The sequence below is a fragment of the Manis pentadactyla genome, chromosome 12 (assembly GCF_030020395.1).
Source record: "Manis pentadactyla isolate mManPen7 chromosome 12, mManPen7.hap1, whole genome shotgun sequence".
Taxonomy (NCBI): domain Eukaryota; kingdom Metazoa; phylum Chordata; class Mammalia; order Pholidota; family Manidae; genus Manis; species Manis pentadactyla.
In genome coordinates, this window is record NC_080030.1 from 30373828 (window position 1) to 30383764 (window position 9937).

At 51.8% G+C, this 9937-nt stretch overlaps 2 long non-coding RNA genes across 3 annotated transcripts; one reads left to right on the top strand and one right to left on the bottom strand.

Annotated features, from left to right (window-relative positions):
- The first annotated feature begins 2624 nt into the window (after positions 1–2624).
- LOC130680135 (uncharacterized) lies at positions 2625–3871 on the top strand. Its single transcript, XR_008993171.1, has 2 exons — positions 2625–2731; positions 3443–3871. It is a non-coding gene; the product is annotated as an uncharacterized LOC130680135 (long non-coding RNA).
- LOC130680134 (uncharacterized) lies at positions 2725–8274 on the bottom strand. Of its 2 annotated transcripts, none has more exons than XR_008993169.1 (3): positions 8069–8274; positions 4884–5200; positions 2725–3324 (listed from the first exon to the last, which is right to left on the bottom strand). It is a non-coding gene; the product is annotated as an uncharacterized LOC130680134 (long non-coding RNA). The 2 variants fall into 2 exon arrangements; XR_008993170.1 differs by lacking the exon at positions 8069–8274 and adding an exon at positions 5959–6203.
- Between the last annotated feature and the right edge of the window lie 1663 nt (positions 8275–9937).

Genomic DNA, 9937 nt, shown 5'->3' on the forward strand with positions numbered 1-9937 from the left:
ACAAGACAGATGCCAGGAGAAAAGACATGGATGGACCTCGCTTTCAGAATGGGGTCATTTGGACACCACGGAGGTCTCGCCCTCTGTCGGTGGTACAGATGTAACAGATGTTCTGAGAATGGCTAGGAGGGAGAGGGGGAAGCACTGGCCCCCGGGGAGGGAAAGCTGCCCTGGTCCCTGAGGGGCTCACCAGGTGGGGAAGCAGCCGCGTCTTCACTTCCCTCAGGACGAGGGGGAGAGAAATGGGTTAGAAATGATACATTTGGATGAACTCAAGCTGGCTGAAGAACTGTGCCCCACAGAGATACGACGCCGACAGGGGACGTGTGGTCTGATCTGGGGCTCTGCCCTTCGTGTTCTACTCAAAATTGCTTATCAGTCACCTGAGCAATGATGTGGACCCTATGCATGCAGAGAGCCCCCCTAAAATAGTTATAGAGTAGTCACTGAATACCTACACAGATAAATAAGGGTAACAGTGTGTGCTTGTGGGGGGTTCTTTCTCTTTTTTCTTTCTTTGGGGCCTGTCTGGCACATGGTCCTTAGATCCCTCACTTTCTCCCAAGGGCCTCTCTGCATTTGGGAAGCTGTACCCAGCTCTGGGCTGAGAACAACGGCAAAAACAGAGAAAGGAATGGAAAATTACATGGTAAAATAAAACCTGAACTCTATACAAACCTGAAACCTTCCCAGTTATGAATAATTTGTGAGACCATGACTAGAAACATACAACATCTTGCACTAAACCTTTCTTATCAGACATGGCACAGAGCTGGCCTGGCCCCCTGAGGGCTGGGGAATCCCTGTGGGAGACTTGCCTTGCCCCAGTCCCACCTTGGGAAAGACGGACAAGCTCTCAAGAGACCCCAGGAGCTCCGCAGGAGGGTCTATGCCAGTGCATCCCAAACAAGCAGACTGTTTCGGAAATGTGTTGAGACACCACCGCACTCTCAAGCCACCAATATGTGTTGCAAACATTTTAATTTTTAAAAATTTTCTTAGACGTTTTGCAGTCACTGTTGGAAATGCTCATCCTGGCCTTCTTTTAAGCTCTTATGGACAAAATATAACTGAACAGAAACCCCATTTGACATTTGAAACAAAATGCTTTAAAGAGCAGAGTCTAGGACTTGCCTAACCCGTCTGCGGGTCAACAGGTTAGCATCCATCAGGAGACACTACAGTGGGTTTCCAAACCACAGTGGCAGAGCTGAGCTAGAATTTTAAACAAAATAAGACTTTGGGATCACCATGCCACTGACTCAAAAAACCAGGTAGAAAAGGGGGACCCTGCTTTTATGAAGCATTTTGATCAAAAGTAGCAAACACTGAAATATTTGAGAACTGTTATATTGCATTGAAGGAGAAATTTTGGCAAGTAGAGGCATAAGGGCCGGCCGTTTCAGGCCTACAGATGTGTCATCAGAACCTCTTTGCTCCAAAGTGGCTGGTAAAATTCACTCCTCTCCCCTCTCCTCAGCAGCCCTGCTCATCAGTCCATTCTGCAGGCTGCATAGGTCTGTGAGCTATGTACAGGCCTGGGACTGAGCACTTTCAGAGACACTCATTCGCCGCCACGCCTGGAGAGGAGAACGCATTCTTGGAACAGCCACTGTATACTTTGCAATTTCTCCACACGACTCGCAACACACAGCCAATCCCAGCAAGTGCATGAGGCCAGGACATCCTTTCTAGATGTTTATCGAGTGGGATTCTGGTGTCTCCTTGGCAGATTCACTTCTTACAAAATCATTCTGATAGGCTGGCTTATTGACCTCGAGAAACTCAGAGTGAAATGCAGTAACACAGGCATGGTTGCAGGATCTGCTGCCGTCTCAGACCTAATAGAATGTTTTCCATTTTAAAAACTTTTCCCAGAGAACATCAGCCTGGCACTGTCATGTTATATTCAATAGCACAATATTAGGCTCCCTTAGAAGAATGTTGAAAATATTCTATTTTAAAATAACAAACATGGGAAAATGACTGATTTGAGACATTTATCAGTTATAAATGTCCTACAGCAGAATAAATTAGTCCATAAATATTTTTTGAGTGCCTATGATATAATAACCATAGTAACCTTGAAGAAAGCTCTGATTCATGATATTCCTGTCTCCCACAAGACACCCTACACAGCATGGTGTTTAAAACCTACTTCCCCAGGAGAAACCACATTCCAACCACCGATGCCGGTGGTGCCGACCTCAGACGCTGGGTCCGCCACGTGTGCACTGCTGCTCAGCCCTGTGGCAGCCTGTGGGGTGGGTGGCTGTCTGCCAGCACACTCAACTGTTCTGCGTGGAATGTGTTTAGTGACAGTCGAAGAATCCCACGGTGAAAGGGATCACAAAGCCTATCCTGCTCACCATTAAATTGTGCCGGAATCCATCTGTGACTGGAAAGAACTCGAGGCTTGCCATGTGATTCAAAGCAAAATCTCGTAACGCTGCACGGTGTGGTGAACAGGAGGCGTGTGCTTGCCGACTGCAGATCGGGTCCTTTGTTCCACCCCGTGAGTGTCAGGGAGGCCCTGTGATGCGCTGGGCCCTGCATGAAGGGACATCCAGAAAAACAAGGCCATCCTGGTGCTTCAGGAGCCTGTCATCGGCTTGGGAAGGTAAGACGGAAGCAAGGACCAGTTAAGCGACCTTCTGGCAGTTAAGCAACCCTCCGTGGGTTGGAATTCACTGTCAGAATGGAATGTTACAGGCAGTAAATTTATAATGAGGTGAGCTTTTCTTTTTTTTTACTAGAAACTATCCATGAGGATTTCTCTTGCTGTGGTAGAAACACAATTTCCAGAGAGCCCCCCGCAGAGGGAGGGGCACCGCCGGGACCATAGGGGGCCAGGTCCAGTAGACCTGGGGCCTGGCAGGTGTCTGCGGCCGCTCCTCCAGGCTGGCAAGGCTCAGAGGCCGGGCCAGGGAAGGAGGGCAGGAAGCGCCTGCCTGGGGATCAGCAGGCATCTGGGGCAGGAGGGAGTCAGGGGATGGCGGCGCCCAAAGGGGAAGTTGCAGAGGGGATGTGGCTGTGACCTGAGTTCCTTTCATGTTCTGTGCAAGCTGTTACGCAGGGGGGCCACTCTTTGGAAGGCCTCCCTGCTCTGAAGTCAGGTGTGTGAGGCTGCGAGATCCAAGAGACTCAAACTCAGCAGAATCAGATGCGTGGGGCGGCGGTGGGGCTGGAGGAGGCGGGCCAGGCTCCCGGAGGTTAGATGACGGACAGGGCTGTCCAGGGGGCCCTGGCGTGAGCACAGGCTGGTCATTGGGGCTGTGCTGGAGGAGGCAGCAGGCTGGCCCGGGGTTGGGGTGGATCAGGCATCTGAGGAGAAAACATTGTTTTTCTTTTTAAAGAAAAGTGATTCATTGATAGAATTGAAGGGAATGTGAAGAGGACCCTGTGAGTCTATTTTCATTCTCTCCATTTCACCCGATTGCAGCCCACAGGCCTTTTGTTGTCGGCCACACAAGATGGCAGCTGTGACTTGGTGTTTGCTGTCCCCGTGGAGACGTCCCCACCCCCTCGGCGGTGCTCAGCTGCCCTTGTAACTCGCATGACAGCATAATGTGGCAAAATGACGTCACACGTGTCTTGAGAAGAAGCCTGAGAGGAAAGGGGGTCGGCCTCAGCTGCCCCTGCAGACCCCCAGCAGAGCGCAGTGGCAGGATGGCCCCCCCGTGGAGCCGGACGACTGGCCATCATGTGGTTGGTCAGAGGGCAAGTGGTCACCGCAGCGCAGGGGCCTGGCTCCCACCCCCAGCTCCTGCTCATGACCCCTGGCTTCCCGTCCTTCCCCACTTTGCACCTACAGATAAGCCACTAGGAATGCAGCAGGAATTTTTCTAACCTTAAAATCCTTCAAGGAATGCATCGTGGTATATGCTGTTTTTTTTTGCCTGTGTATTTATGCTCCACATTGTTCCAGGGAAGATTTAGAGTGACTTACATAGACTATACTAAGATGAAAATAAATCATTGGGGGAAAACTAGGCAAAGGGATACATAGGACAGAGAACTAAGACAAGGCTGGAGGCTGCGTCACTGGGAAATGCAGCCAGGGACTAATACTGGCTTCCTGTTCATAATGAGCCTCCCTGGCCTGTGGGTTCCTCTGGGAATTCCCACGCCAGATAAAATCGGTCTTGCATCCCACAGACCTGCTCCTACTGTAGCTCTTGTTCTTTTGGTTTGCAAGTTAGTTAGTTATATGTTTGTCTCTTTTGCTGGATAGAAAATTCCTTGAGGCAGAAATTGTGCCTTATTCTCCTCCAGAGAGCCTGACAAAATACCGTGTCCATGGGCGATGATCAGTAGATTTTACTAGAGCATGTGGAATTAAAACCAACACTGGCATGGTTGTCCCGCTGCTGCGTTCCTCCTGGACCTGCCCAAACTCAGCAAGTGCATCTACGTGACAGTGAGATGTTGCAGACCCACGTGGCCACTCATTCCTGCCCGCAGGCCCACACCACCCGCGTGCACTCACAGATTTGCTCCACGCGGCCCGTTTACTGCTTAGCTAGTAGGCCGGCCTCTGTGGGCCTTGGTTGCTGGCAGATCAAGTGCAACAGTAATACTGTGCCTCACCAACTTTAGGACTTAACATTTTTTTCCCATTCTAACATCTCCAAAATTGGGGTGTGCCTTATTGTTGATGGAGGGCATTGTTTAATTGCCAGTATTTTTTTTTTCTTTCTTAATGGCACCCTGAAAATGGTGTATCAGTCATGTAAATGATGGCTGCTTGAGATTCAGTGGCACCCATCAGACACTGTTTTGCCCAACTGGCCCCTCAAGCAAGCCGACGTGGCAGATTCTACTGTCATCCCTGCTTTACAAATGGCAAAGTCCCGGCCTGGGAGAGTAGGAGAACTTTTTACCTTTGCTGGGTGGCCAAGCTGGGACAGGGTAGAGCTGAGATTTGAACCTAGGCCACCTGTCTTCAGATTCCAGGCTGTAAATAGTTGTTTTGATGAGAATCTCTTCACTCTGGGTTTTCCCAGGAATTTTTTGTATCTGTGGCCCCATGCAGCTCATGAAATGTTGCTCCACGATGCAGTGAGAAAGAAGCCACCACCCTCGCCTGGATGTTGTGAGATGTCGTGTGAGCATCATGTATCTAGATCAGGTACTTGTGGTACAGAACTTCACGTGATCAGAGTGTGACGCTGGCCCATCACGCGTGGCCTGGGCTCTTCTAAGGGTAAGAAAGTAGATGCTCTGGTAACGGCTGGAACGGCCCAAGTCCTGCCCCACCCTAAGCTGGGCCTGCCCGACGTCCAGCAGGATCACTCGGGTTCCGGGCACACAGGCCCCGGAGCCACATCCCTCGTGACGTCCCCCACCATTGATGCCACGCATACCCTTTGCAGCCCGTATTTGCAGTTCCACTTGGGACAAGCTGAAACACCACGGGTGGTGTGGTGGGTGAGGGCCTGGACTCAGGCAGCCTGGGTCCAAGCCCCGGAGTTGCCATTTGCCAGCACACAGTTTCCAAGGCATTCAACCTCTCCATGCCCAGTCTCCTTGTTCATAAAATGGGGCTGACAATGGCATTCCCTTCAAGGTGGCTATCAGGGGTCAGGGGGTGAACACACCCAGGTCCTGGAGCAGTGCCTGCCCAGAGGGGAGCAGGTGTTGGTTATGGCTGCAGGAGTGGGGCTGTGATTCTCACGATTCTCAAACTCGAGTGACACTTGTGCTGAGTCAGCCTCAATGTCTCTGAAACCCTCAAAGCCCTTCCCCTGTGTCTTCCCTGTGCATCTCTTCCATCTGGACAACCATCGGTACCCTTTATCGTGTGCCTTCTTTTATGATAAACTATCACTGTTTCTCTGAGCTCCAAGGTGGGGGTGGCTGGAATCTCTACGGCTGGCTGGTCAGAAGCACAGGTGTCTGAGGGGGGCAGACTTGGGAGACGCTTTCCAAAGAACTAGGCAGTCAAAAGAAACCTACTTTGTCATAAAGTGTCCCAGTGTTGTCCTTATCCTGTCAATGAGTGTGGCAAACCATTTCTCTTCTTAGGCACCAAGGGCAAGGGGAGTTCAGAGCAGTGGGAGCGCCAGCTGAACAGCCAGCATGCACGTCACGCTCAGGGCAGACAGGGGGGCTGGGATAATTTTTCAAAGATGGCAAATCGTTAGATGGCTTCTTTGTCATCATTGAAATGCAGCTTCATTACAAAAAAATATATGAAGGAAAGTAAGCAGAGAACGGGGCCCAGGGAAGATGTGGCTCATGACAGAGCATTGCAGGGTCACTGAATGACCGTTGGTTTTGTCATTGGCCAGCACAGCTCTGGAGCCGAGCTGCTTCTAGCAGGCAGCGAGGAGGGCAGACTGCAGTCCTCTGCAGAGGGGACAAAGGCTTGGGGCCCTGGAGGGGAGGCAGTGGCCATCGGGACTGCTCTGGCGCCCTCCACCCTTCTCCATGCAGCTGGGAAGGGCCAGTCCCCTCTCGAGGCTCTGGGTGGCCTGCAGGGGACACAGTCAATGAACCTCATTTGGAGGAAATTGGGTTACTGTCTGTGTCAAAGACACTCTATAGCTGACCCTTCCCCAAGCACTCCACCCAAGCAGGCCATGTAGCATTCACCCATGACGCCATCCAGCTCCCCAACACCTGCTTCTCATGGAAGCATGGAGCCGCAGTCTGTGCTTGGCCTTCCCACCCCCCAGGAGGGTCCCGGGAGGGGCAAGCCGTCAGCTCCTCCCCCACATGGCTGGCACCCTGGCAGCACCCACCTGGTTCACCTGCTCAGGGGCCATGCAGGACCCACATTCTCTCTGATGCTTGTAGTCTCTGGACCCCACCTTGGGAAGCCAGGTGAGTGTCCTGCCTCCCGGTCCCTGCCCTTCCTGCCCCAGGGCTTCGGTCCTGCAGGGCAAGCAGTGTGGGCTTCCCAGCACCAACCTAGAGTCTCCATGCCCCCCCACCCACTTCCTCCTGGGGCCCTGGAGGCAGCCGCATGGTTACACGGCGTCTCCTTGGTTCCCAACACACCGGTTTACGGGGCAGCCTCCTTGCTGTTTATATTCAAAGCACCTCTTTCAGAATTCCAAGAAAACAATTCTCTCTCAACAAAGCCTGAATCTTGTAGATAAAAATATTTTAGCTTTCACACTACTGCTCCAGGCATACAAGTACAGAAGTCTACTAGTCTATTTAAGACCTCAAAAATCAAGAAAAATGACTTTTTCTTCCCTAGGGCAAAGCCTCAGACACACAAATAGTAATGATAGAGAGCTAGTCATAAAAAAACAAACAAAAAACATGCTTCTGGTACATCAAGGTGTATTTCAAATACTTCCCATTTCCACATACCCACATGGCCTCCTGGAGCCTTCGAAGCCTTGGACACCTGCCCTTTCCTACCATCTGCACCCATAAATGCCCTTCTTCCTGCCCCCATGTCCCCACCTGCTGGGGGCAGAGATGGCTGAACTAGTGAGACCCTAAATGAACCTCTGCTCCACTCTGGTAACTGACCTCAGACTCACTCTGGCTGAATGGCAGGGGTGCCAGGGGAGGACCTGGGATGTGGAGGTCGGTGGGCGTGGGGAGTCCCCACTCCCCGAGGCTCAGGGCAGGCCAACTGAGCGATTGCAATCTTTCAAAGCAAGCAGGGCTTTACAGAACATTCCTGCCAAACCACAAATCTCCCCAGGCCCAGGGAAGGCCAGGGTGGAGGTTCTTAGCCATGGCCACGGTGTGGTGCAAAGGAGGAATGTGCATCTGTGCCAAGTAGTCAGGCTGGAGAAGCTTGTCCAAACAGAGCCAGAGCCGAGGAACAGTGGGCCAGGAAGAGTGGCAGGAGCAATGGGCAGGTGCCCGAGCCCTTCTGAGCCTCTGCCCGGAGAGCTCTGGCCAGTACCTAAGCCTGGCAGTGACCAATGAGGCCACAGGCTCTGTTCTCTGCCCCCTTCCCTCTCAAGGGCCACCACTGACCCGACCTGGCTGGAGAGGTTGGGCCACGTGGCCCAGTGTGCAGGACCCTGCCGGGTCCCCTACTACTGTCCTCTTCAGCCTGGGCTCCAGCCGCCCAGAACAGGTCCCAGGGACTAACCTGCTCGTCCTGTGTCTCAGGTTCCCCAGCCAGGGTGCTGCCGCTCCATCCACTTCCCTCCATCGGATGGAGTCCGGGAAGAACCCTCCTCACTTCTCTGCAGAGTCCTGTCCCTGAAATGACCTCTTCTGATTTCCTACTTCGCGCCTTACTCATCCTGAAGCCCCGGAGGCAAGGTGCTGTCCTCAAAATCGGTAGGTGCCAGACTCACTGTGTCATCAGCCAAAGCTACATGACAGGGCTTCCCTAAAGGCAAATGCCTAATTGATTTATGACGCTGACTGGAACCCGCATGAGAGGCGTTGTGCTGTGTGTCCTCCGCTGTGATTTCAGTCTGGTCATTTTTAAAGATACATTGTTATAATTAATCACAGCACAAATACACTTGTAAAGCATTTTTCTTTCTCTGGCGACTAAACGTGAACCATCTGTTGAGTCTGATCAGACAACACGTGCCCTCCTGGGAGGTCCCATCGTGGGCCTGCGGCACTGACCCTGAGCAGCGCAGACAGGGCCCCTGCGGGTCAAGAGGTGTAGCCGCCACCCTCTGGGGGCCACGACGCAGCGTGCCTGCGTGTCATGGCCGCACCCCACCTGCTGGCACAGACTGTGCCCGAGGACCTGTGATCTATTGTGGGCCCACTCCATGAAAAGGCTAATTTCTCATCAAGATGCAACAGAAAAGGAAAGCAGCAACTGGCCCCACTGACAGAGCCGCCTCACCCCAGGGGATGCCCAGGAAGTGCGGGGCCTTGGCAGGGCCACATCCCACCTCCTTCTCAACTTCACTGTAGGGCTCTGAGGTCCTAGGGGGCTGCCCGGGCTGCGCATCCGCTCCTGCGCTGTTTGATGGTGTGTGGAAGCAGGTGGGTCTGCGGTGTTGACGGGGGTTTGGGGTCTGACAGCCTCAGGCTCACGTCCAGGTTTTGCCTCTTGCTGGCTGTGGGGCTCTAGGTGAGCCACTCACCTGTCCGCAGGTGCATTCTCTCGACCAGAATGGCTGTCACCTGCAGGGCTTTGGTCCCCGTTCTGGGCCTTGAGGCAGGGCCATTCAGGAGCAGGGACCCCTTGGGTGTGGCTGGCACCTTTTTAACCAGTGCTGGAGGGTGGGTCGGGGGGTGAAAGCCCTGGCGAGTGTACAATGGAACGACACGGGAAGATCTGGCAGGAATGAAGCTGACACGGTGTCCCCGGCATTGTCAGCAGCTCTGGGACCTCCTGATGTTTCAGTGGTGATATCCTCCCAGGGGGATACCAGAGGAAAGTCCGTTGACCCTGTTTCTCCGGAGCAGAACTTCATTTGCAAAGGGAAATGTGGACTGTATGAAAAGGACAACAGAACATATCAAAATGTATGGGCTATCTCCAAAGTGATGCTAAGAAGGATATTTATAGCTTCAAATGCCTGTATTAGAAAAGAAGACAGAACTTATATCAATAAGCTAAGCTTTCACATAAAGAGTCTTAAAAAATAAGAGAAACTTCAACTAAAAGTAAGCAGAAGGAACAAATTATAGAGACCAGAATGAAAGTCACTGAAACAGAGCAGAAAAACAATAGAGGAAACCAATGAAGTTAAGTCATTTGTTTGAAAACATCAACAAAATTGGCAAACCTTTAGGTAGACTAAATAAGAACAAAAGGGGGAAGATAGAGATCACCATATTAGGAGAAAAAGAGGGGAGGTGGCCTCTGATGGTCCAGAAATGAGAAGGATCATGAGGGAATATTGCAAACATGCCTATAAATTCAACAGCTTGTGTGAAATGGATGAATTCCCAGGAAAGCATAAATTATAAAAACTTAGTCAACAAGAAATGGAAAATCTGAGAATATCAATAACAGGTAAAGAAATTATATTAGCAATCA